This window comes from Cavia porcellus, unplaced genomic scaffold (genome assembly GCF_034190915.1).
Source record: "Cavia porcellus strain 051 isolate PalLab524CR breed Dunkin Hartley unplaced genomic scaffold, mCavPor4.1 scaffold_3, whole genome shotgun sequence".
NCBI lineage: Eukaryota > Metazoa > Chordata > Mammalia > Rodentia > Caviidae > Cavia > Cavia porcellus.
In genome coordinates this window covers 9,343,312-9,368,172 of record NW_026947486.1, presented here as the reverse complement: position 1 = coordinate 9,368,172, position 24,861 = coordinate 9,343,312, and the positions used below count along the sequence as shown (strand labels likewise).

General features: G+C 35.2%; 1 long non-coding RNA gene across 2 annotated transcripts in view; it reads left to right on the top strand.

Moving 5' to 3' along the window:
- LOC111756706 (uncharacterized) overlaps positions 1-24,861 on the top strand; it is a 58,868-nt gene that overhangs the window by 11,699 nt on the left and 22,308 nt on the right. For both annotated transcript variants that reach the window (XR_002791124.2, XR_010046509.1), the window contains exon 3: positions 1,297-1,344. This is a non-coding gene — a long non-coding RNA (uncharacterized LOC111756706). The remainder of the gene's footprint in view (positions 1-1,296; positions 1,345-24,861) is intronic.

The following is a 24,861-nucleotide window of genomic DNA, read 5'->3' as shown; positions in this document are numbered from 1 at the left end:
TACTTTTTTATTAGTATGTACTTGCTGTACATAATGAATATATTTATCTTGTACATGTGCATGTCATCTTAATTCTTTTTTCACCCCAACCTTTCCCATCCCTCCCTGATCTTCCAGTTCTTGCTCCCCTTCCCACTTGCAAAACCTGTTTTCATTTTTTTCTTCAGTCTTTATTCCAATCCCGTTTCTCTCCCCTCTCTCCTCTATCTTATCTTCCCTTTCCCATTTGAAAATGACCTCCTTACTTCCTGTTATCTATATTATATTTTGCTTTTTATTTGTATTTTGGTTTTCTTATATAAGAGAAACTGTGTAATATTTAAACTCGTGTGTCTGATTTCTGAATCAAATATATTTAGTGGTTTTGGCTTGCCTGACTGGATACTAACAAATTCTGCGTTCACAGAATGGAAATTTATATGGCCATCCAATTAGTATCAAAGTACAATATATTTGACATAAGAAAATCCTTATGTTTACTAATACAAAAGTGACTTTATATAAAATAATGTGTTGGTCAGCTTTCCTGTTGCTGGGACAAAATGCCTAACGCTCACAAATAAAAAGAAGAAAGGTTCAGTTTGGTGTATAATTGCAGAGGTCTCAGGGTGTGGTTGGGAACAAATATTTTGGCAGAAGGGCATGATGGGACAGAGCTGCTCACTGCATGGTGGTCAAGAAGCAGAGGCCTGGAGAAGAGTACCAGAAAGGAAAGAATCAGGGATTAAATATAGTCCCCAAGGTCATATCTACATGTCCTCTGCACACACACCCAGAGTGTGCTTTAGAAATCCCCTAAGCATTTCACAAGCCAATTAAATTGACAATCAAGATTAACCATCACAGGTACATACAGTATAATGTCAGTTTGTGTCTATGTACATAATAAATTTATATACACACAATTTGGAGATATGGGTATACAAACAAATACTAGTAATTATTGCCTTATATTCTAGAACTCATTTTTTGGCTTTTCTCTACGTGTTTCACATTTACTAATTTTTAAAAGCATGTGTTTCTTTTATAATTAGTAAAAGTTTTATTTTGAAGTGTTAATTTTCAAGACATCAAGACATTTGGTTTGGGGGAGTCATGGCACCCTTTCTAACTCCCTTTTTAGAAATATATTCAAAATGATTTTTCCTCCAAAAAACAGGTAATATAATGAGATCGTATTATCCCTGCTAACAGTATTGCTAGTTAGGTTGTAGCCACTCTCATTGTCTTATAATTCATGATTGTTCAATATCATCTGAAGTGAGACTTGGATCAGTTTTTCTTTTCTCTTTCTAGACTCCATATATAAGTGTACCACTTAGCAACTTCTGAAACATCCTTCTGGTATGTACCCCCACGTGTATCCAGCTGTAGATAATTCACTCTGAAAGTATATGAATCTTTGATTACTGAGAATCTTTTATTAAAAAGATGTTATACTTTTACACTGACTCCAATTCTTGTGATAAATACCATACTTCTATCACATGAAAGGTATAATTTATAGAGTTTTGGCTCAAAGGAATTCAGCCAAAAAGCTGACAGTTCCAAGTATCCATGTTCTGCATATGCATTTTTGAAATTATTAACCACTTATATCATGTTTATTGAGCATATTTTTGAAATGAAATGGTGAACTAATCATCTCTAACTTTAGTGCTAATGTTTCCCTTTCTTTCCTTCCTTCTTGTCTCCTATACCCCTTTCTTTCTCTTTCTTAGTTTCTCTTTCTCTTTCTTTCCTTTACTTTCTTGGTAGTGGGGATTGAACTCATGGTGTTGCCCTGAGCTATATCCCTAGTCTTTTAAAAAATTTTATTTTAAGACAGGGTTTCAACAAGTCACTAAGTTTCCCAAGCTGTGCTTAAACTTGTGTTCCTCCTGTATGAGGCTCTGAGAGTGCGGAGATCACAGATACGTGCCACCACACCTGGTCTAATAGTTTCTACATAATGTAGGTTTATTCATTAGAGAATTATCTTCAATTATGGTTTACTAAACTAGCACATAAAATAAATATGTTGTTTTCTATGTAGTTACAGTGAAGTGTACACTAAACATTATAACACATAGGTGTTTCATAACATGGGCCAGGGCTCCATCTTACTGAAATGATGAGTGACTACATTTAAGGTGAGGATGCAGTCAGTGTGGCTGAAGGGGAGCAAAATGCCTAGTGAATTATCATTAAGTGAACTGCTGAATTCAGTCAATGTTGAAATACATAAAGTATTTCAAAGTTTTTGTTAGAATTATCCTCATCTGTGATTTGATAGCTTGCAATAATTGGTTTGTGGCATCATTATAATTGGAAACATGGACTCAAAAGTTTTTGATATAAAAATTTAACCCAAACAACTTGATATAAGAGCCTGTACTCCTCTTTTTAAAATAAATAATTTTATTGGTACATGTTTGTAATACATAATGATTATATTCCTCAAAAGGAGTTGGTACATTATGTGACACATTTCAATTCTTTTTTATATCCCCCCCAACTCCCCTCTCCATTCCCTCTATCTCTTAGTTCCCCTCCCTTTTACAAAATATCTATCTCCCTATTTCCTATTATCTCAATTCTATTCAATAAAATTCCTGGGTTTCTCATATAAGAGAAATAATATGATATTTAAGCTTGTGTGACTGATTTATTTCACTTAACACTACGGTCTAAACATGCAGCTATTTTCCTACAAATCTCTCAAGTTTGTCCTTTTTATGGCAAAGTAGTACTCTTGTGCATAAATATCACATTTTCTTTACCCATTCATCCCTTAAAGGATATATATCTGCCTCCAAAATTTAGCTATTATGAGTCATGCTGCTATAAACATAGGTATGTATGTATCACTGTAATAGGATACACTTAACACTTTTGGGAAGATATCTAGAGGACAAATAACTGGGTTGTCAGTAGGTTTTGGAACTACCTGGGTTTCCTGATGGTCTCTGGCACTTATCTTATTTACATCTATAAAGTGGGCATATCATCTTCACATGAGACAGTGTGTGTGTGTGAAGTGTTTTGAACAATTCTGGTATTGTAGATGGTCAATAATGTTAGCTACCCTTATTTAAAAAAACCAGCTAATTCCTAAAGTTTAGCTCTCAAAGGAACTTTAAAAGTGATTAAGTTCATTGCTTTCAACTGCAAGTAATAATTTGTTAGTGGATTATGAAATCAATGTAAGGATTCTTAAACTTTAATACAAAATTAAGAATAAATTGGAAAATATCAGAGTGTCTTATGTGGTAAAAATATGCAATGTGGCATTAGACGGTACTTTTGGGAGACAGCAGATATGCTTACTGCTCTGCCTGTATTATCTCAAGTCTCTTCTGGTGATTATTTTCCACCTTACCCCAGCATCTTTTTGCTTCACTCCTAAATGATTTTCCCTCCAATTCTTTAGATAACTACCTTTTGGTCATTGCTGCCACATTAGCTTACTGTGCTATATTATTAAGTTTTTACTGCGTTACATATTTTTCAAATATGCAGTTTTCAGAAATAATGAATGTTTATCATCTCACAGTTTCTGAGGGTGAGGAATCCAGGAGCAACTTAGCAGGGTGGTTCTGGTTTAGAGTCTCTCATGACATTAAACTGTCAGTGGGAACTATGGTGATTTTAAGGCTTGACTGGAGCTGGAGGATCTGCTTTCAAACTCAAATGGTGTTGGCATGTTTTGACTCCTTGTTATGAGAATAAATGTCATAAGTCTCTTCATAGGGCTGCTCATAAATTGGGACCTTACTTTATCCCAATGATACAAATAAAAAAAAAAAAAGAAAATCCAACATGGATACCATGGTCTTTTCTTTTTTCTCAGAAGTGACCAACTGTCACTCTTGTATTTTTTGATCATAAAAACCAACCATGCTGCAGTGTAGGAGGGAAGTACACAGAAGTGTAAATACCACAAAATAGGGATCACTGGGGTCTACCTTTCAGGACTGGCCAACAAGGTAACAAGAGCTGAAATGCCTAGGTGGTTACATCCTGCTGGAATGGCAAATAACCAGTGATTTGTGATGAAAGATTAAAAGTCAGATTTCTTGTCTTAAAGTGCACCAAAGTCTGTGAAATACTTTAAGCTCCATATTTCCATGTTGAGTCATGCTGACATTGTGCTTCACCTGAAGTCCTTTGTTAATTTCTATTTCTCGCCCCTCCACCCCCTTTTCCTCAAATCCCATACCAGCACTTCCTGTGAGCATACATCATTTGTAATCAAATCCCTATTAAATCTACATCTGTGAAGGCCAGTCTAGGGTAACATATGATGGTACTGTTGATGTTTGTGTGCGTATGTGTGTGTGTATGTGTGTGCATGGGTGTGTGTACTGCAACAGTATAAAACATCTCTTACTCTAAGTCATGGTTACAACATTAAATTTAAGAAATCCTGATGTTCATCAGTTCTTTTACTTTACTATTGCTGGCTTGACAAGTGAAGTGATTAACCAAAAATCACCAAATCCTCACTTGTTAGATGAACCCTTGATCTTATTTTTACTTCCTATGCTAAGCTTCCGGTCACAAAGACATTTACATTTCATGAACTCTAGCTCTGGCTCTTAAAAGTTGTGTAACTTAAGCCAATTTAGTTTCTCTGGTCTTTAGTAACCTCATATGTAACATGGGTTTAAACTGCTGAGTAGAAGGAAAATATTGGACAAGAGTAAAGTCAAATTCCTGTTCCACCATTCAATGGCACTTTCTCCAAATTTTTATTGTGGTAAAATACACATAACATAAAGTTTACTGGGCTGGGGATTTAGCTTAGTGGTATGAGCATCTGCTTGGCAAGTGCAAGATTATGAGTTAAATCTCCAGTACAAAAAAAAAGAATACACAGAACAAAAAACATTTAAAAAAATTTACTATCTTAACCATTTTGAAGTATTCAGCGGAATTAAGTGTAATACTGGTATGTAGCCATCAGTACATTCTATTTCCAGAATTTTTTGTCTTCCCAAACAATTGACATGAACTCCACTATTTTCCCTTCCCCACATTGCCTAGCAATGATCATTTGCTGTTCTTTCTCCATAATTTACCATTTACTGGCTTTTTGACATCAATACCTGGTATATATATATATAAACCAAAAAAGTGAGTTATTGTCCATATTGTTATACCAATACACTTAAAGAGGATTGCAACTTCTGCCTGTGTATGTGAGGTTATATATCAAAACATTATGAACTTTTGATCAACATAATGGAATTATTTTAGCATTGAAATATGTTAATCATACAGCAAATCCTATTGTCTTCTTTTCCTCTGAAAAAGCATATCAATTTTCCCTTGTGAAAAAAGTTATATGGAAAATATTTTTAAATAGGCAGTTTTATACTTTAACTTATATACCAAAGCATAAAAAGATAAATTATAAATGTTTGAGGGTTTTTAGTTTTTTGTATCTCACATACTGCTAACACTGTTGACAATAGGTCAAGTCTTTAGCCTCAAAGGACCGTTATTTGAGTAAAGACATAGAATGATTTTCTAGTATATATTAACAAAAGCATATTTGTCCATGTAGACTTACCACCACTGCTCATTCCTGATGGGCCAATATTTCTAACTTTTAAGAAGTAATAGGTTAAAAGTAAATATGTCTTGGAAATGGAAATTTTAATAGAAGCCAGAAGAAAATATTTTTCAAAATGTTTAATATAAGCCCTATGTTTTTTGAAAAGCTATTTATACATGGTTCACCTGTCTGCAAATTGGAAGGATGAACTTGCCTAGATAGGGAAAAAATAGACAGATTCTGGCTGAAGGACTAAAAAAATAAGGGTTTTTGTTTGGTTGGTTGTTATTTATTTGCCGGTTTTTACTTAAACTGAAAACCCTGAGTACAATGAAAACTATGGCCACTCTATAAGGAAGCAAGCACTTGTGTGCATTTCCAGTAGAAGATAGTACATCTGCTATGAAAGACAATTTTCATCAAAATTATACTTCCAGTTTGAACCCAGGAACTCAATTGACCATGTACATGTTCATATGCACATGGAAACATATACAAATGTAAGAATATCCATATTTCATTGCAGCCTTTTCCTGGCAATAGTAAAAGTTTGAAAGCCACTGATCGTTCACCAATTGCGAATTTTAAGAAATTATGATACAAGCTGGGAGTGGTGGCACACACCTGTAATACCAGCACTTGAGAGGCTGAGGCATGAAGATGTTTGTGAGTTCAAGAACAGATTGGGTTTCAAAGTGAGCTCAAGGCTAGCCTGAACTCCATAATGAGACTGTCTCAAAAAGACAAAAAAAATTTGATAGATCCACATATTGAGATGCTATACAATTGTGAAAAGATGGAGGATGCTTTCTATGTTCCAACATACTACAAAGTCTAAAATATATTAAAGTAAAAATATTAAGGTGCCATGTAGTATATTAGCTAAATTTTGTTTAAAAATACTACACAAATATTATTTTCAAACACTGGTAAAATAAACAAATAAGCAACAATATGCTCTTCTTCACAATAATAATAAAATTTACACGTTAAATCCTCTGGTTTGTGTAATATAATATACTAATAATTGAAATACGTGTTTCCCAAAGTTGGTTGCTAGATTCTCTTATCTGTTAGCATTTAAGATAGATACGATGAAAGTTAATATGTAAATGTGAATGAGTCACAATGACATCTATGTGTGGCAATGCTGAATTTGAATCATCATTTAAATGGCTTAAGGATATGAATTCCCTTGATTATGGTACCATTAAAAAATCAAACTCTTAAAGCAAACAATGTCAGGGATAAAGGTGACAGGCACTGAATAAGAACTGCTAAGTGGAAAGATATTGAGAGTGGGGACAGACATAGGGAGATTCAGTAGAACACATTCCATAGATAAAGATTCAATAGTTGGGAATATTGAAAATTAGAAGAATTTTCATTGTGATGCATATAACTGATTTTACTCTGTCACCCCTTATTCCTTTTAAACACAGCATTATCTATATAAGTTATTGAGATAGGAGAGAAAAACCTGATAGAACACAGCCATTCATCATCCCATGGGAATTTCTAAAAGTGCCATGAAAATTATGCAGAAAGCATGTCCGTCAGATTGAGTGATCCTTGCTCCATTATCAGGAATAGTTCAGGCAAAGAGTGAGGATGGTAAAAATTATTGTCAGGCATCAGGACACATTCTGTTCCTGTATGAATCTCGTAGCTTGTGGATTATTTTTCCTGATATCAATACAAATGGTGAAGGAGACTAACATAGCTGTGAATCATTAGGTCCATGAAGGCTAGAAGGAAAATAGTGACTATCTCATCTATGTTAAGGGAAAAACTTGAAATAATGGCAGCCCCTTTGGTTGGTGCCTGAAGAGAAATGTGGAAAGGATATAGAATAAAAGAGCAGAATGGAATTGAATACTCTCATCGGAGTTCCAACTCCATCCCTCCATTGGCCCATGGGAAAGCTCAAGCACTTTTGCACCACTGTGCCGTGAAGGAAAAGGGCATCTCTCTTCCGATGCAGATCTTTCTCTCTTTGCTGTCAGGTAAGGTTGATGTCAGCCATATTTGCTTCCCTTTGACTTTACCTCTAAAAATAGACAGATAGCAGTCTTCCAAACCCAAATGGACAATAAGAAGCTGAGTGGCCCCCTTGGAGTCAATTATACATCTCCAATGTATGCATGTGCTAAGTATTGAAAAAACATTACTTTAACTTCATCTTCTTTGCAAGTACTGTATATGGATTCTAGTCAGTGCTTTACTTTGGCAAGTGAATGTATTTGGAACTTGCTGTTTCTCCAACATTGAGGAATCAGCTGGAAACAGAGACAAAACAATTTCTCTTATGTCCTCAATACATTCTCATTGCTAGCAGCACATGTAATTGAGTTTATCAGTAGCAACTCTCATAAAATTATCCTACATATCTTAGGTTACCGATTATCTCAGTAAACTACAAATGAGTGATGATCCTCATCTCTATTTCTTACACCTAGAAAGACATTCATTTAACAGATGATCAATAAATCCTTGCTGAATGGAACTACTTGTTCTATTTTACATTAATGAAATAAGCCAGTTACAAGTAAAATGTTGTATAACATTAGTTGTAAAATTAGAATCTAGATTTTCTACCTTTTTTTGAAAATCATAAATGCTTATTTCAAAGAAAACCCTTTAGTTTTTTATTCTGGAAAACATTTTCTTATGTTTTGACTTTCAGTTCCTGGATAGGGCAAAACATTTTTTTTTTATTTTATAGAGAATAAAACAAAACAAAACAGAACCAAACAAAGCAGATCAGAGCAAAACAATGCAAGTAACATAAGATTTCAAAACAAGACAACAGGAAATCAATAATGGCTACCATAATGTCTCTTGTTCTCTTCAAAATAGCTGTCCATACTTTTATACATACTGAAATCAAATAATAGAAAACAGACTAAAACCAATAAAAATAAACAATAAAAGCCTTATTGGACTTCAAAACAAAATGATAGAGACTTGGCAATGGCTACCATGATGTTTCATTTTCTTCAAGCCTGTTGCTCACACCATCATACATAATAAAGTCAATTGTTATAAACTCTTTAGGATACATGTACATCTATCCTTTCTGTATTAGAAGGAAAAAAAGAAAAACAAAGTATAAGAAAAACAAGAAACAAAAGAGACAAATAATAAAGAGTGCAAAATAATAACAATTTAGGCTTTCAAAACAAGGTGGTAGGAACATAACAAATTTTGTTGTTTTGCGTAGTTATCTTCAAAAGTTTTACTCAAATTACCAGATTTAGACATTCAAAATTGGTCTAATACTACGAATGTTAACTGTTTGTTCCAAAAACTAAGAGAATTAGTATTACAACCATCTTAGTAATCTTAAGCATATATACAAATTTATATCTTTTTTCTTTCCTTGTACTTGTTTTCTCCTTTTCCCTATCTGAGTTAAAAATAATCTTCAATGTTGTTGGAATTACAACCAGTGATAAATTGTATTAAATGCATTGATTTGGTTTTTCATCATCACATTTATTTTACTTCCTAATTTCAAACTTTAATCATTTAAACTGAAACATTTTAATTTTTATATTTTATTAGTATACTAATATACTAATATACTAATGTTTGAGGTACATAATGGTTATGAAACAGCATTTCTCATGATCACATTTAGTCATCTTTGTTTTTGATACAGATATGTAGTCATGATGTAATTTTACAAGCTTTGTAAAATAAATTATCAGTAGCTATTGGAAAACTGCAATTGCCCTTTCAGGTTTAAACCTTAAAAAACCCTATCAATGCACATCTCACTGATTCCAATTTGCTTCAAATTTGGTACGTCCTATGAACAAAATCGAACAAAATAGTAAATGGTGATAACTGTACTATTAAAAGCAAGAAAACGGGGCTGGGGATTTAGCACAGCGGCATAAGCACCTGCCTGCCTTGCAAGCGAACAGTCATAAGTTCGATCCCTGGTACCGATTTAAAAAAAAAAAAAAAGCAAAAACTTTTACAGATTAGAACAAAATTTACAGACCAGGAAAAAATATTTTCAAATTATGTAGCTGATAAAAGGCATATATCCAGAATAAAAACTCTTATAACAGAAATAAATAAGACAAATAACCCAATTAAAAATGAAAAAAGGCCAAGGATATAATTTAGTGGTAGCACACGTACTTAGGATTAGGACACAGAAGACCCTGAACTAAAATAAAAGCAAAATGAGGAAAATATTTGAATAGCTATTTCACCAAAGAAAACATATAGTCTATAGGTGACAATAATATACAGCATATTTTTTAAAGCTAGAAGAAAGAATTTTGAATGCTTTCACCATAGGGAAATAATAGGTGTTTGAGGAAATGTATGTATATCCTAACTTAAACGTTACATGATACATGTGTGCATCAAAATATCACATGAGATGAAGCATGGTGGTGTGCCTGTCATGGGAGACTAAGGCAGGAAGATTGCAAGTTCTGTAATAGCCTGGGCAATTTAACAACTCAGAGAGATTGTCTAAAAAAAAAGACATATATAAAAAAAAGACATATAAAAAGAGCCGAGCATGTAGCTCAGTGAAAAGGTTGGAACTCTGGTACTTCCGAAACACAAAACATAGCAAAACAAACAAGCAAACAACAAAAAACAAACTCACAATTCCTTAAATATATGTAATTTTTATGCTTTTATGTATCAGTTAAATTTAAAAATAAGACACAAATGGTTAATAGATATACAAGATAACATCCCCAGTTATTAAGAAAATGCAAATAAAAATAAAATGAGAAGACTTGTGTTCACACAAACAAGAGTGGCTACAATCAAATGGCAGACCTTAGCTGTGTGTGGTGGCAGAGACCTGTGATCTGAGCATTTGGGAGATTGACGCAGAAGGACTACAAGTTTGAATTCCACTTGTGAAACTTAACTTAATGAGATGCTATTTCAAAATAAAAAACTAAAAAATAGAAAACAGGCTGAGAACGTAGCCCAGTGTTAGAGAAGCTCTGGATTTGATCTCTAGTACTGCTGGGAGAAAAAATGGCTGATATAAACAAGTGTCAGTGAGGATGTGGGCAAGTAATACCCTCATATACTGGTAATGCATGTACAGCAACTTTGGAAAACCTTTGGTAGTATCTTTAAAAAGTAAAGATATATTTACCATATAACTCAGAAATTCTACTCCTGTGTATCTCTTCAAGAAAAATAAAGGGAGCTGGGGATTTAGCTCAGCGGCATAAGTGCCTGCCTTGCAAGCAGGCGGTCGTGAGTTCAATCCCTGGTACTGATAAAAACTGAAAAAGACAAAAAAAAAAAAAAAAAAAAAAGAAAGAAAAATAAAAACAATGTTCACTGAAAGACTTGTATAGAAATGTTTGTAGCCCTATTATGTATAATAGTCAAAACCCTGAAGCAATTAAAATGCTCATGATCTAGAGAATGGGTAAACAAATTATGGAATATCCATTGCAAGGAAATTTTATCCAGCAATTAAAAGGGACAAATAGTGATACATACTTTAACATGGGTGACCTTCAGAAGTGTTTTGCTAAGAAGGCAAACACAGAAGACTGCATATTGTCTGAGTCTATCATTATGATATGTACAGAATAGGCAAATCTATAGAGATAGAAATTAGGTAGTGTTTGCCTGAAGCTGGGAGTAAAAGTGGAGATTGACTGAAAATGGCCATGAAGAGCCTTACTGGGCTAATGGCAAGGTACTAAAATTGGATTTTGGTGATAAACTATAAATTTACCCAAAAGCACTTCATTGCACACATAAAATGAATGAATTTTATGATATATAAATTGGATCTCAATAAAACTGTTAAAATGCTTTTAAAAATTTAGGTTATAGGTATCCTTTTGTAATTTTGTGCTTGGTTTTCAAATTTAAATTCAAACGTGTATTTGTGTATCTTTTAAAATCAACTAGCAAATATGTGCTAATTGAAGAAAATTCAGAAAATCTATACTAAAATCCTTTTACAACTTCATATTCTAAGATAAATCTGAACAATATTTTGGTAGGAAGAATCCATAATAGCATTCATATTCATGCCTGCCCACTAGCTTTAGGTAGTCTTTCTTTAGCTGGGGAATGCAGGTTTAAAAACCTGCATGAAAATTCTTGAAAAGTAGATCTAAGTCGTTTTCCTCCAATTTGGTAAGCATTTGCAGTTACCTCAGTAACTAGAAAGAAGCAGAAATGACACTGTGTGGTTTCTGATCTTAGGTTAGAAAAGACTGTGTGAAACCTAGTCACCATATTTTTTAAAAGCCCAAGACATGCGGTGTCAATGTTGCCTATTCAAATATTACCAGAATGACAGTTTGGAAAGACTAAGCTTTGTGTATTTTTAGTGATATTTCACAGACTCTGAGAGGGAGTCTTAGATAGGGAGAACAAGGCCTTATGCTATACTGAGAGTTGGAACTTGGGTTTATAGTAGGTCTTTCAGTACAGGTGCTAGATTAGGATTGAATAAGCATTTTAGGATTGGTAGACAGTACATGGAGAGCATTTTAAAGCATGAGTCACAAAGAACCTCTAGATGTAAACTCTTATAATGAAGCATGATGAGACTTAGAGGCAGTTTCTGATAGAACAATTTTACTTGTAACTTTTATATTCCTGCAAAACAGTCTACTGGAATATTAAAATTATACTAACAAAGCAATTGAATGGTAAAGTCTGGTTAACACAGAGGGAAAGCTGTGTGGGAGTAAAGAGTTTGTTCTTTATGGAGAAGCCGCATACAAGTATTTTGATTAATGGCCTCAGCACAAGTCTCAGACTAAAAGCCATCACCAGTCAGCAGATATGTGAAAGACTAAGATTTCAGATGATTCTAGTTCCATCTTAGACTGAATGAAACACTTTACTGTCCCCTGAGAACCTTGCCCAGATTTCAAATTTGTGAGCAAAATAAATGTTACTACATTTAGCCACTGAATTTGGGTATTGTGGCTTAAGCACTTATACATAATCCTACAGGGAAATCCACTTTGCTGACTCAACCTTCCAAAATAAGAGTAAAACCTCAAGTGCACAGTCCTATGTGTAGCTACCATACAGAGATATGTCCTAAACTTTGTGAAGGAGATATACCCATCTGACACCATGGCATAAAATCTGCAGTGCTTTTGTTTCATCTGAATATGTGTTTAAGTTCTAGTCATGACAATGACAGCAGCTTCCTGATGTTTGTAAAGTTGAGGCTCTGCCACTCATCTGCCACTCATCTGGCATAATACTTATATTTGTATTAGAAGCAGTCCTAAGTAGTGGCATCATGGGCTTCCTCCAGTGATTAGTGCCAGTGGTTCATCATGCATATTTTGAAGTATGGTTTCAGGTTCTGTTTATGAAAGTTTAACTTCAAGCCAAATTTTCCAGCCCTCTGAGCAATAATGAGAACTATTTTTGAATTTCTGTTTTTCTTTCTTCCTTTTTTGGAGGAGGGGAGAGTCTTTAGTTACAGCTTTATTGGTTTATTGGTGCAAAAGAATAGGGCACCACTGCTTATTCTGTTGGATCCATGTTCCATTTCAAATGTCCATTTAATTGTTCAAAGATGCACAATAATGAATCTGCACATGCAACTTCCTTTACAAAATACAGTGCTCACCATCTGGGCAGTGTTTAAAACATAAATACAAAGGAAAGGACATCACTCATTTTCTTTTCAGCTTCACTTTGTGCTTTCTGATATGGATTTTGTCAACCAAATTTAACTTAATGAGTGATGGCCTTGATAAAATTCTGTTGCTTTGCTCCTTTCTCATTCTTTTGTCTTCAATAGTCTCCTTTTTCTGCCCCACCTTTTTGCTGTACCTGACCTGAGCCTGTTTCTCGGTGTGCATTACAGAAAAAGGTGAAACTGGCCAGATTCAAGGACAGATGAATGCTGTGAGAGAATCTGACATAGAAGCAAGAGGAAGAAGATAGGACCACTGTTGCTGCTGTACTATGCAGAAAGCAAGTCTCATTTATGAATGTCTTTTCTCCTTAATAACCAACTTGGTTGAGAAATTAGAGCCATGAATCATTGAAAGCAACAGATCCTCAAAAAAGTGGGGGGGAATATCAGAATAATGATCTCCTCCAATTGTTGTTAATGCCCGGTGCTAAAACAGTCCAGAACATACATCAATTAGACAAACAGGTAATTAAATGATTATCTGTGTTCCTGAGAAATAATATGCTTGTTTTGGGCAAATCTCTAGGGAACTGGTGGTAGCCATCATAGAATAATATAAAAAGGTTTAAGGAATTGAAAATTTGCAGTATAAGCTAGTTCCTTCTAGCCAAACTTGACAGCTTAAAGAAAAGGGCAACCTTAAATTCTTAGTGTCTTGTTTGAATACAATAACAAAATATTTCTGAAATTTCTATGGTTTTATTCATAGAATCTTATCATTTGTAGCCAGCAGGCTGAGATAGTTGAAAACAAAACTCAAATCTTGGCTCTTAAACCGCTGCATAAAAGATTGGTTTACCACATTTTGTACATAATACTTATATTTGTATTAGAAGACAGTGGGGTGTATTAGAAGAATTGTGGTGGGGGTATATAAGATTCAGATAACTGAGTATCCCAGTTCCCATAAAACATTTTTTTCTTCTGGTTGGATTTTACTTGATCCCTTGATGAGCCTGTGCTGAGTCAAAAATGGGTGAAATTATCCTGAATTCTTAGCATACTTCTTCTGATTATTGTCACACCTGAGCTAGAATCAGGTCATAGCAGGCTCCAGTGAGCCAACTGCAAATTCACATAGTCAGAATAGGTTCACTGAGTGCTATACCAAGGAAAGCAGAACAAAATACCAGGTCAGTCGAGTTCATTGTCTAGAAACCACTTACCAAGAGATTCTGTTTTCATTGTGCTACCTTAAAATACTTGGATTGACCCTAGTTGTTTATTCAATCAGACTCAAGAAGTGGGGGAAGAATAAAAGGAAGCTGAGATGCTGAAAGTTTCTTGGTAAAGTATAGTAAAGGCGTCTAAACATTTAGGAAGATAGAAATCTTGTAGTGGATTTATACTTTACCTAGTAACTCTTTCAACTCACATACTTTGGTGGATCTACACTTCATACTTAATCTTCCTCTGCAATGTCCTCTATCAGTGTTTAAAATATACAGGCAGAAACCAAGTTCTCACTTTAATTATAATTACATCTAAACTTGATTAACAATAACCCATTACTCATTTCTTGACAACTTAGATATAAAGCAATTAGCACACATTTTCCAAGGGCAGAATGCAGGGCACTCAATGACTCAATGATGCGTGGTTCACCGATGACGAGAAATAGATAATGCCCACCGGCGTAGGAAGCTGGCAAGAGAGATATTCAACTGATAAAATCTGACTTTATAGCTGCTCTTTAAAATTGGAAAGTCTGGCGATACTGGGCCTATGATTCCCTCTTGGCAATGTTGGCCAGGGCTAAGTAGTAGCTGCCTTCCTAGACTATGTGATTTCCAGTTTAGCACAGCCCCAATCAATATTCTCTATTGTCTTATTCCCATTCTGTTTCATTCATCGTACCTATGTAGCTTCTCTAGCATGTAGGAATTTCCACTCTGATCTCAGAATCAGGCTGGGATTCACTGAACAACTGTTTTACTGTTTCCCTATGAGTAATGTGAGTTAGACAATTCACATCTCCCTCTTGACTCTATAAATGCACAATCAAATCTGCAAATCAGTTGCAAGAGACTTGACATATTTTATATATTTAAAATTATTGCAATGTAATCTTTTTCATATCTTTATCTTGGATTCTCCATTTGCTTAAAATATACTGCAAAAAAAAAGAGATTCGAATCTTTTGGGGAGAACAAAGCAGACTTTTTTTCTGAATATCTATTAGTAGTAATTTCTAATAAAACAAAGTCATCTATTAGCTACAAACCCCAAATAACTCATTTTTCTTCCTTATTTTATGGAGGATGGTCAAGGAAGAAGAGGTGCTGTTACAAAAAGAGATCCAAGCACCATTTCACATGTGTGAGAAGTTTCTCAGCAGGCTTGAGGTCTAGAGGCTCTGAATATAGTAACATCTTTGGCAGAAAAACCAAAGAACAGAATTCACACAGAACTGGTCAAATCTTATTATAAAAATATTATTTTATCACTACATACCTATCAGAATGACTAAAGTAATATAGTGAAAACACTAAAAGTGGTAATAATGCAGAGAAACTGGATCGCTCATAAATTGATGATACTGTAACATGATACAATCACTCTGGAAATGTGTATGATAGTTTCTTATGGAACTAAGCATGTGTTTACCTTATAATCAATCAGTTTTGTTCTTGGGCATTTATCCAAGAGAGATAAAAACTCATGCTCACAGAAAAACTGCATATGGGTTATTATTCATAATATCTCTAAACTGCAAACAATATAGTTGCTCTTTAGTGACTGAACACTTAATAACTATGGTAGATATAAAGCATGAAATAGTATTCAGCTATAAAACGAAATGCATGATCAATATACATAATTTGGACATAGCTCCCAGGAATTATACTGATTAAAAGAGGATAATCTTTGCCTTGCAAGCAGGTGGTTGTGAGTTCGATCCCTGGTACCAATAAAAAAAAGAGGATAATCTTAAAAGTTTACATATTATATGATTTCATTGATATAACATTCTTGAAATGACAAAATTATAGTGAGAATGAACAGGTGAATGGTTGCCAGAGTTTGAGGGCTGGAACTGGTAGCGGAAGGTGGCCTTGGCTTTATAAGTTGCATACACGTTTCTTTGTTATAGAATTGTTCTGTCTTAACTGTAATGGTGGTCCATGAAACTACACTTGTGACCAAAGTGCATAGGACATACACATACATGTATACAGGGCTGTGTTTAAAACTGATAAAATGTGAATAAGATTAGTGGATTTTATTAATGTTAATTTCTTGATACTATTAAGCAAAGATATTAAGCAAAGGTGTTACTATTAAGGGAAACTAAGTAAATAGTATACGGTGTCTCTCTGTATCACTTCTTAAAACTGAATGCAAGTCTACAATTATCTCGATAAAAAGTTAAGAAAATACCATCATTTACACAAAAGCATTAATTAAAATTTTAGCTCCAAGCCAATGGCTCCCATATTAAAGCAAAAAAGAGTTAAGTGATTATGTATTATTCAATAAAATAATATGTTAGCCATTATATACCTTATTTGATCTGGCAAAATGGCTGTTTACTATGGCTGTGTCATGAATTGCCCCTAAAACTTGATGGCTTGAAATAATAATTACAATATTAATTTAGCTCAAAAAATTGTAATTTGGGTAAGACGCTGTGATGGCTCATCCCTTTGCTCTATTTACCATCAATTGGTAGGGGTGGGGCTAAAATTGAAAACAGGATGGGGGAGAATCAGCTGAAAACTCATTTACTTACATGTTTAATAATTGACATTGGCTGGTTGATAAATAAGATATTAACTAGAAATATCAACTAGAACAGCTGCATGTGATCTTTCCCCATGAGATGAGTTTCCTTACAACATGTGAACTAAGTCAGTGATGATAGTTTCCAGAAAGATAGAGGACATAGTAGAAACTAATAATCTGTATCACCTGGCCTCAGCAGTGATGCAGTATTGCTTCTGCTATTGTCACAGTCCTGTCCAGATTTAAGAGGAGTGAACATAGAGTGCATCATTTGATGTAGGAGTGTTAACCTCACAATGTAAGATGAATGTGCTGAAAGGGGTGTATTGTGGTCACAATCTTCAGAATACAATTTAGTACAGGGCCCAGTGCAGAGTAAATGCTCAATGTACATTTTTAACGAACGAAAGGAGAAAAGCCAATTAACCAAGTATGTGCCCTCTTGCCTCTACTTGCACCTAATAACTTCTCTGACCTACTGAACAAAGACATTTAGTCCCACTTTCTGAGGGCTCAATTCTCAGAAATGTGTTAACACTTTTCTCCTCTTCCTAGAATATAATAATTACTATAGTGGCTTTGTATGTATCAGTTTACCAAAGTCAAAGTACTTTTCCAGATATCCCTTTTATACGCTTCCCATTACGGTTGGCCACAAGAGAGATTCTTAAGTAAGATTTATAGTGTGTTAGAGAACAGTAACATTTTGGAGCTTATTCACATTTTATTTTTTATTTTCTTATAAAATATTTTTGAGACAGGGTTTCACTACATAGTCCACGCTGTCCTTGAACTCACTATGTAGCTCAGGCTAGCCTTGCATTTGTGGCAATCTTCCTGCCTCAGCCTCCTGAGTGCTGAGATTATAGACATGTGCCACCATGCCCAGCTATTCACATTTTCCCTGAGCGTCTAACTTACCAGTTGGAGAGAGAGTGAGAAAACCCCTGGGCTTTAACCCTTACACCTTCCCCTGGATTCCCTCTCAGTGGCTTGTACTTCTGAGTTAGATATGTGGATTTAGTTTTGTGATTAAATCTCCTGGGCTTCCACAGGACAAGGACACTGCTATCATGAGAGGCAACAAGAACTCATGGGACTATTACTCCATCCTTGTCTTCAGCTCCTGCTTGTGAGCTCCAACTAATTTTTTTCTTTCTCTCATTACACAATCACCTCCTCTTCCCCTACTGTCTTCTCTGAGGTCTCTAATCTCCAGCATCAAAAACAAGGACAACAGCCTTACAAAGACTGCTCTACTAGCTTCCACAATTGTACAAAGTCAAATCCCTGTGGCATGTCTGTGTGTGTACGTGCGTGCATGGAGTGATTTGATTTCTCCTTTACAAAGTTAACTGTATTGGCACGTTTTATATATACATAATGATCATATTTATTGTAGGGAATCTGTACTTGTACATGACATATTTTAGTTCTTCTTTTTTCTCTTTCCCTTCCTTTCTTTCCTTTTTTTAAAATTCTTTTTGTCTTTTTCCTTTTTATTGGTACCGGGGATCGAACTCACGACTCCCTGCTTGCAAAGCAGGTGCTTATGCCGCTGAGCTAAACCTCCAGCCCCTGTTTCCTTTCTTTTCAACCACTCCTCCTCTCTTTATTTACAAAATCTTTGTTTCCATTTTCCTTCTATTCTTTCTTTTTTTCTTATGAATTGTCTTAACTGAACCTTATTGGATACAGAACTTGGCATCAGAAGTCCCCAGTTCATGTATTTAGGTTCCTATGAATTAATTTTTAAAGGTCTGTATTTATATTTAATTCATATCCATAATGATTAATATTTTCATCCATCCGATATTTAATAAATATTTTATTGAGTCTATCTTTTGTCTCTATCCATATAATCTACTTTCCAATAGTTTTTTTTTTTCCTTAGAAAAGGTACTGTGCTTTAACTTTTGATATTTTTAAAAGACCTGTTGAATAAATACTTAAAATAAAATTTGGTTAGAACCTAAATTCCATTTTCTTGTGGGAGAAAAGGAATATATGAATTTGAGGCTTTGCAGGAGTAATTTTGCTTTATCTAGGGAATCTGAAAGGCAGATGGAATCTTGGGATTTCAAGCTGTGGGAGAGATGTTTTGATTTTAGGCAATGGAGGGGGAGGAACATTTCTGCACATCCTATTGTTTAGTTTTCACGTAGTCTGTGTCTTATATAGTACCTCCTGAGGAGCTAGAAGACAGAAACAAATTGTTGGAACAAAGAACTTATGCACGTGCATGCACACACACACACACACACACACACACACACACACATTTCTGTGGTTGGCTACTGCTATGCTGAGAAAGGGGAAATTGTGTTGATTAGGTAATTTGTCCAAAATGGTCTCCATCAAATCATCTTGTGATGGTCTTCCAGACAAGGGATACTTAGCTGCTTTTAAACTGCATAAATCAAAATTTGAAAATCTGTTGCATAAAGGGAATCATTAGTGTGACTCATTTTTTCCTTGAAGTCAGATAAGCAGCAGCTCATGCATTTTTAGAGAGCTCACAGATGCTGTGTAGATGCATCTATTTTGCAGCTTAAATATTTCATTTTTATGACCAATATTAAAAGCCTGCAGTACTCGCATGCCATGGGATATGTGAGACCTTTCAACGTTGGTTTATTATGTGAAATGTTTGAAGTACCTAGAAACCATTTTCATGATGCCTAAATTTTGGAAGATGTAAAACACATCATTTTTCCAGACTCTGAGTCTTCACACATCAAATCATACAAATGAATGAAAAAAAAGCATCTACTAAGTTTTTTCTAAATTAGATCAGGGCACCATGTAGACACAAGCAGGACACAGTGGGATGGCTGTTGTTAATATATTGAACTAATTCCATAGTGTTTGGTCAAGAGATATTGCTCTGAGCTCCAAAAGTCAACCAAGCTGCACCATAACCTCCTCTGTTCCTGCCCCTGGAATCCACAGACTACTCCTTGTCCTGGCAAATGTAAAGCTACTGCCTACCACATCATGCTACCTTCAAGACACTGGCTTAGTCCTTGGATAGGTCTTCAGTTTGGTTCCTGTGCTAATGTAACTACAAAATATTTTTAATATGTATCTTGTACACAAGTGGTGGAGAGCAGTATCATGGAAGTCAGAAGATTTAAGTTGGAGTCCTTACTGAGACTCTCTGGACCTTGTTTCCCCTCATTAATAAGACGCTGATTTGGACAAGAGTGTATATTGTGGTCCTTTGAGGTCTATTCAGGGTTTCTATCATTTAGAAATATCTAAATATTCTCCATTTTCTTCTGGGTGTTTTGGTGTTGTGAAGAAATAAAAGAAAGGCTAAAAGGAGTTGACTAATAAATTCCAAAAAGCTGGGTAAGCAGTGGGACTTGTGAAGAAAAATGGCAACAGAAACAAAACATAACATTGTATGAAATCTCTGTACAACCATGCTGAGGACACCATTTGCAATTATGATTTTCAAGCCTCTCAAAAATTCATATTCAAACTGGAAGGTATTCAGAGAAGGGAAGCTAAAATGCCTGGGAAATACATGGGATTTTTTCTTTGAAGGCAGTTGCAAAGATTTATTACTCTTCTGTTTGGAAAAGTAAGGATGCATAGAAGCTAGAATAAAAGTCTATATACATTTTTGAAAGACATGAAGGGATGAATATCGACTTATCTGTTAAGTCTTGATAATTTTCCCTGGAAAGCAACTCTTAAAGATTGAAAGGACTAAATTTAGAGCTCTCTCCCCTCTGCACCCCTGATGGGGGTATGAAGTTGGAGTGTTAAGCTTTAGAAACTGGAAATGCTCGAGAAACACTATGATCCCCTTAAACTGATTCTAATAGGATAGACATAATTTCATGGTAACAAATTTATAACCTTTGTAGCAACAGTGATGTTCAGGGCACACCAAGCAGGAAAATATTGACCATTTCTAATCTGGTGCGGCCACTGTCCAGAACAAAAGTTAGTCCAAAATGACACCTAGTCTTTTTCCAGAAGGATAATTGGTTTTTCTCTTTTTCCTTTGTTTTCTTCACATCACTTTATGATAGTAAGAAAGTAATTTCCCAAAAGAAAATTCAAACATTTCAATGAAATAAAAATAAAAATTTCCCTCTGCCAAGATCTCTTGCTTCTGAGGAAAAAGTGTCTATCCATTTATTTCTCTTTGTAAAAAATATGTGTATGATTTCATATATGCATAAACTCAATTTACTTAATATCTTAGATACCTCTATTTCATCAGGACACACAAACTTATTTCTTTTCAGTGGCTATCTCATGTTATATTGTGTGACTAAGCTATACTTTATTTAACTTACTAATGAATATTTAGTATGTTTCCAGCATTTGCCATATTTGCACTGTTACAATAAATATTCTTATGTGTTGTTTACATCTTGTACCTTGGTTCAATTGTTGGATAGGATGCTTGTATACAACTTTCTGGAAAATATTGCTACTTTAAATGATATCATATCATAACTATTTGCTAAAATAGTTAAATTTGTCCTTTCATTTATGCTCTGTTTTGAGCATTCCACTCTCCCTGCAGTGTCACAATATGGCAATTTTTATGTTTTTGTGCCTTTTATTCATCTTCTCCTGGCTAAACAGAAAAGTGTTCAGTTAAGTATATTAGTACTCTTCAAAGAGCACAGATGTTATGAGGATACCAAAGTGATATAAATAAGCTTGGGAACTTGGAGAGATGCCATATAACAATATCTCTGCTGGCCAAATGGATATAATCATGAAGTTTTATGATGAATTTCATTTCCATGTTCTCAAACAGGGTATTTGATTGGAACCTTATTTAAAATATTTATATTTCATGCATTGCATTAGAAGGGAGTATATCTTAGAATCTATAGAGAACGAACACCTGTATGGAATTCTCTTCGTGACAATTAGACTGCACTGGGTAATTGTAGTTTTCATTTCTGTTGACCTGATCATTATGTAAATCATAGACTTTCCCTTTTTCCTACTCCTCTGTCTACCTGTATGCATTAAAATAAACATGATCGATACCAGTTATCGTTTTCAATTCTGTGACCATTTTCAAGGAGTTAATTACAATCAATACTCAAAAGCTAATGGATGAAGGTGTTGCACATCCCAGGATTACCAAGAAACTGGGTCTTATACCCAAGGAATGAATACTTTCTTGGGAATATTCTGGCCTTAAAATGTAGATGGGAATATATTTGATGGAGTGAGCATAGAGAGAGAGCTAGGTGAGGGGAATGTGGGTCAGGGAGGCAGGTTTGTGGGCCACATGCTTCTGAAATACACCTGCTGTCCCTAGCTATGCAATTTGGTAAAAGAATGCCAGAGCTTGGCAGCTAACTGATGGCAAGAAATAGCTCTTCTCTCTCGTTTGCTCCAGGCTGCAGCATATGGTACCAGACTTTCACAGGCAGGAAGATAACCTGAGTATCTGATGCCTGAGGCAACACTTTCCCTGCTCTATCCTAGCCGCATCCTTCTATATCACAGGAGTTCAGGAACACAGGATTTCATATGTTTGATCAAGACGAAGGTGTTTTTCAGCCAGCAACATAGAACCTATGCTAGGAATTTCATCAGGCTTATAGATCTTGGTATTGGTTATCTACACTCTGGCACTTTGGTTTTTCTTGCCATGACTACACTGCCCACATTATGTGAATACCAGAGGCATTTACTGGCTTACAATGCTTTGTCATTTGAACACTATATAGCATTATTTCAAGCCCTGGTAGTCAGGGAGATTTGTTTGTAGAACCTAATTCCCATACTAAATAAATAGGTAAGAATCACTTCCTCTTTTGCAAGGTTGCCAACTTGTTTTCTTCAAGGGGCAATTATGTCACTGGCAGAACCATGCTGATAAATAATATGCCTGTATTTGAACTTTAAAATGAAGCCTTCAAGAGGGTTGAATTCAGAAAGAACCACTGATAACTACTTTGTTAGACTGAGGCTCAATTTAAAATTTGCATCTTAATAAAGAGAATTTATTTCTGTCTATTTAGAGTTGAAAGAGAGAGTAATGATGAAAAAGATTTAAGACATACCTTCGTAATTAGGGAGTCCCAATGGATTAGACTTGCTAATAGAAACCCAATTAAAACATATTTTTGAAAGATTCTGTTAGAACTTGTAAATATCCCAGAGCTGGTTCTGGACTGTCAGCTTTTTTGTTCTTTTATGTTGACAATTATATTTTTGTTGTATGTTGTGTACTAACTAGAACTAGAGGCCGTCAGTCTGATCAATCAATTCTTCCATAATGCACAAGTCTCTAGTATTTTAGAGCTTGAAATAACTTCATAATTTCTTATAGTCCACATGTCATAGACTTCCCTTCCACAAAGAAGCCCATTGTTACTTGGAGAATCTACATGGCTTCATTTGTGCCTGAAGATTGGAAAATGCTGTACTTTGTAAATGCACAGCCTTGCTGCCAACAGGCAGGCACCTGCTAGGTTGAGAGGGTACAGCCATCTGGAACAGTGGAGAACAGTGTGAGGAAAGATTTTTTCAATTTGCAGAGAAAGCAATTACCACATAAAATGAGCAAAATGGGACTCAAAATGAATGCCCTATCTATCCACCTGCTGTTCTTGATCTAGAAATAATTCAGTCCTTTGGTTATTTGCAGAGAGCGTTGGGAAGGGAACACATTTCATAAATCCCCATGGCTACAGAGATTGCTGCAATGATTATCATCACACCCAACACTCCTGGATTCCTGTGCACTGTTACATGGCTTGGCTGACTGAGTCACTGACACTACTGCTGTGAACAGCCTTTATGTCCTTATTCCTGATAATCCCAGCATGAGGGTTTTATAGTGATGGATCCAAGAAGATGGAATCGCTACCTTAGGTTCATTTCAGGTATTACTAACTCTCTCAGTTTTACCTCAGGTGCAAATAATTCTTTTAACTCATTACATATGAGTGCAAGAACTACAAAGATCCTTTATTGAATCTACCCTTAAGATTCTGGTACTTGGGGGGGGTCTTCATGATGCCAAAACAACGAATGTCTAATTCAGTGATTAATTAGCTAAGCTGCTTGTCTTACTTTCTTCCCTCCAGGAAGCAAATCTCAAGATAAACAGCAAAGGGCAAGTAACTTGCATAGGAGATGATTCTAGGGACCACTTTCAGGTGTGAGAAGCGAGGGAGGATAGAGAAGGAGAGCAACAAGGGATGAGCTGTCCTGCAAGATGCCTCCCAGACCAACTTCAACGGACAATTTAAAACAGGAATTTTCAAACTCCAAACTGTGGGCCAAATCCAGTGTGATTTTGTTTACCAAGGCAGCCAATATATTAGTCTTCTTTCCATCACTGTAATGAAATATTTGAGGCAATTAATTTACTTGTAAGCGATTTATTTTATTGGATGATTCGGGAATCCATGATTCAGTGGCCCTATTGCTTTGGTCTTCTAATGAGGCTTACCATTATGGCAGGGGCATATAGTGTCATAAACCACTCACCTTCTGAATCAGAAAGCAAAGAAGATGACAGGGGCCATGATTTCACAATTCATCTGGGGACAGTCTCACAGTGTTCTAAAGATCTCCCCCAGGAACCTATTTCCTAAAAGACCCCTCACTTTCAAATGCTGCCACCCTGGGGACCAAGCCTTTTACATACAGATCTTTGTGGGACACCCAAACTATAGCAAATAAGAATGACTTTTCATGATTTTAATGATTTTTTTAAAAAAGGTAACCCCATCATTTGGGTGGCCAAAGGAGGATCACCATGAGATTGAGGCCAGCCTGGGCTATCCAGTGAGCTAAAGGCCAGCCTGAACTGCAGAGTGAGACTCTGTCTCAAAAACAAATTTATTTATTTATTATTTATTTAAAGCTTATGGTAACATAATATCTTTTTCATTTAAAG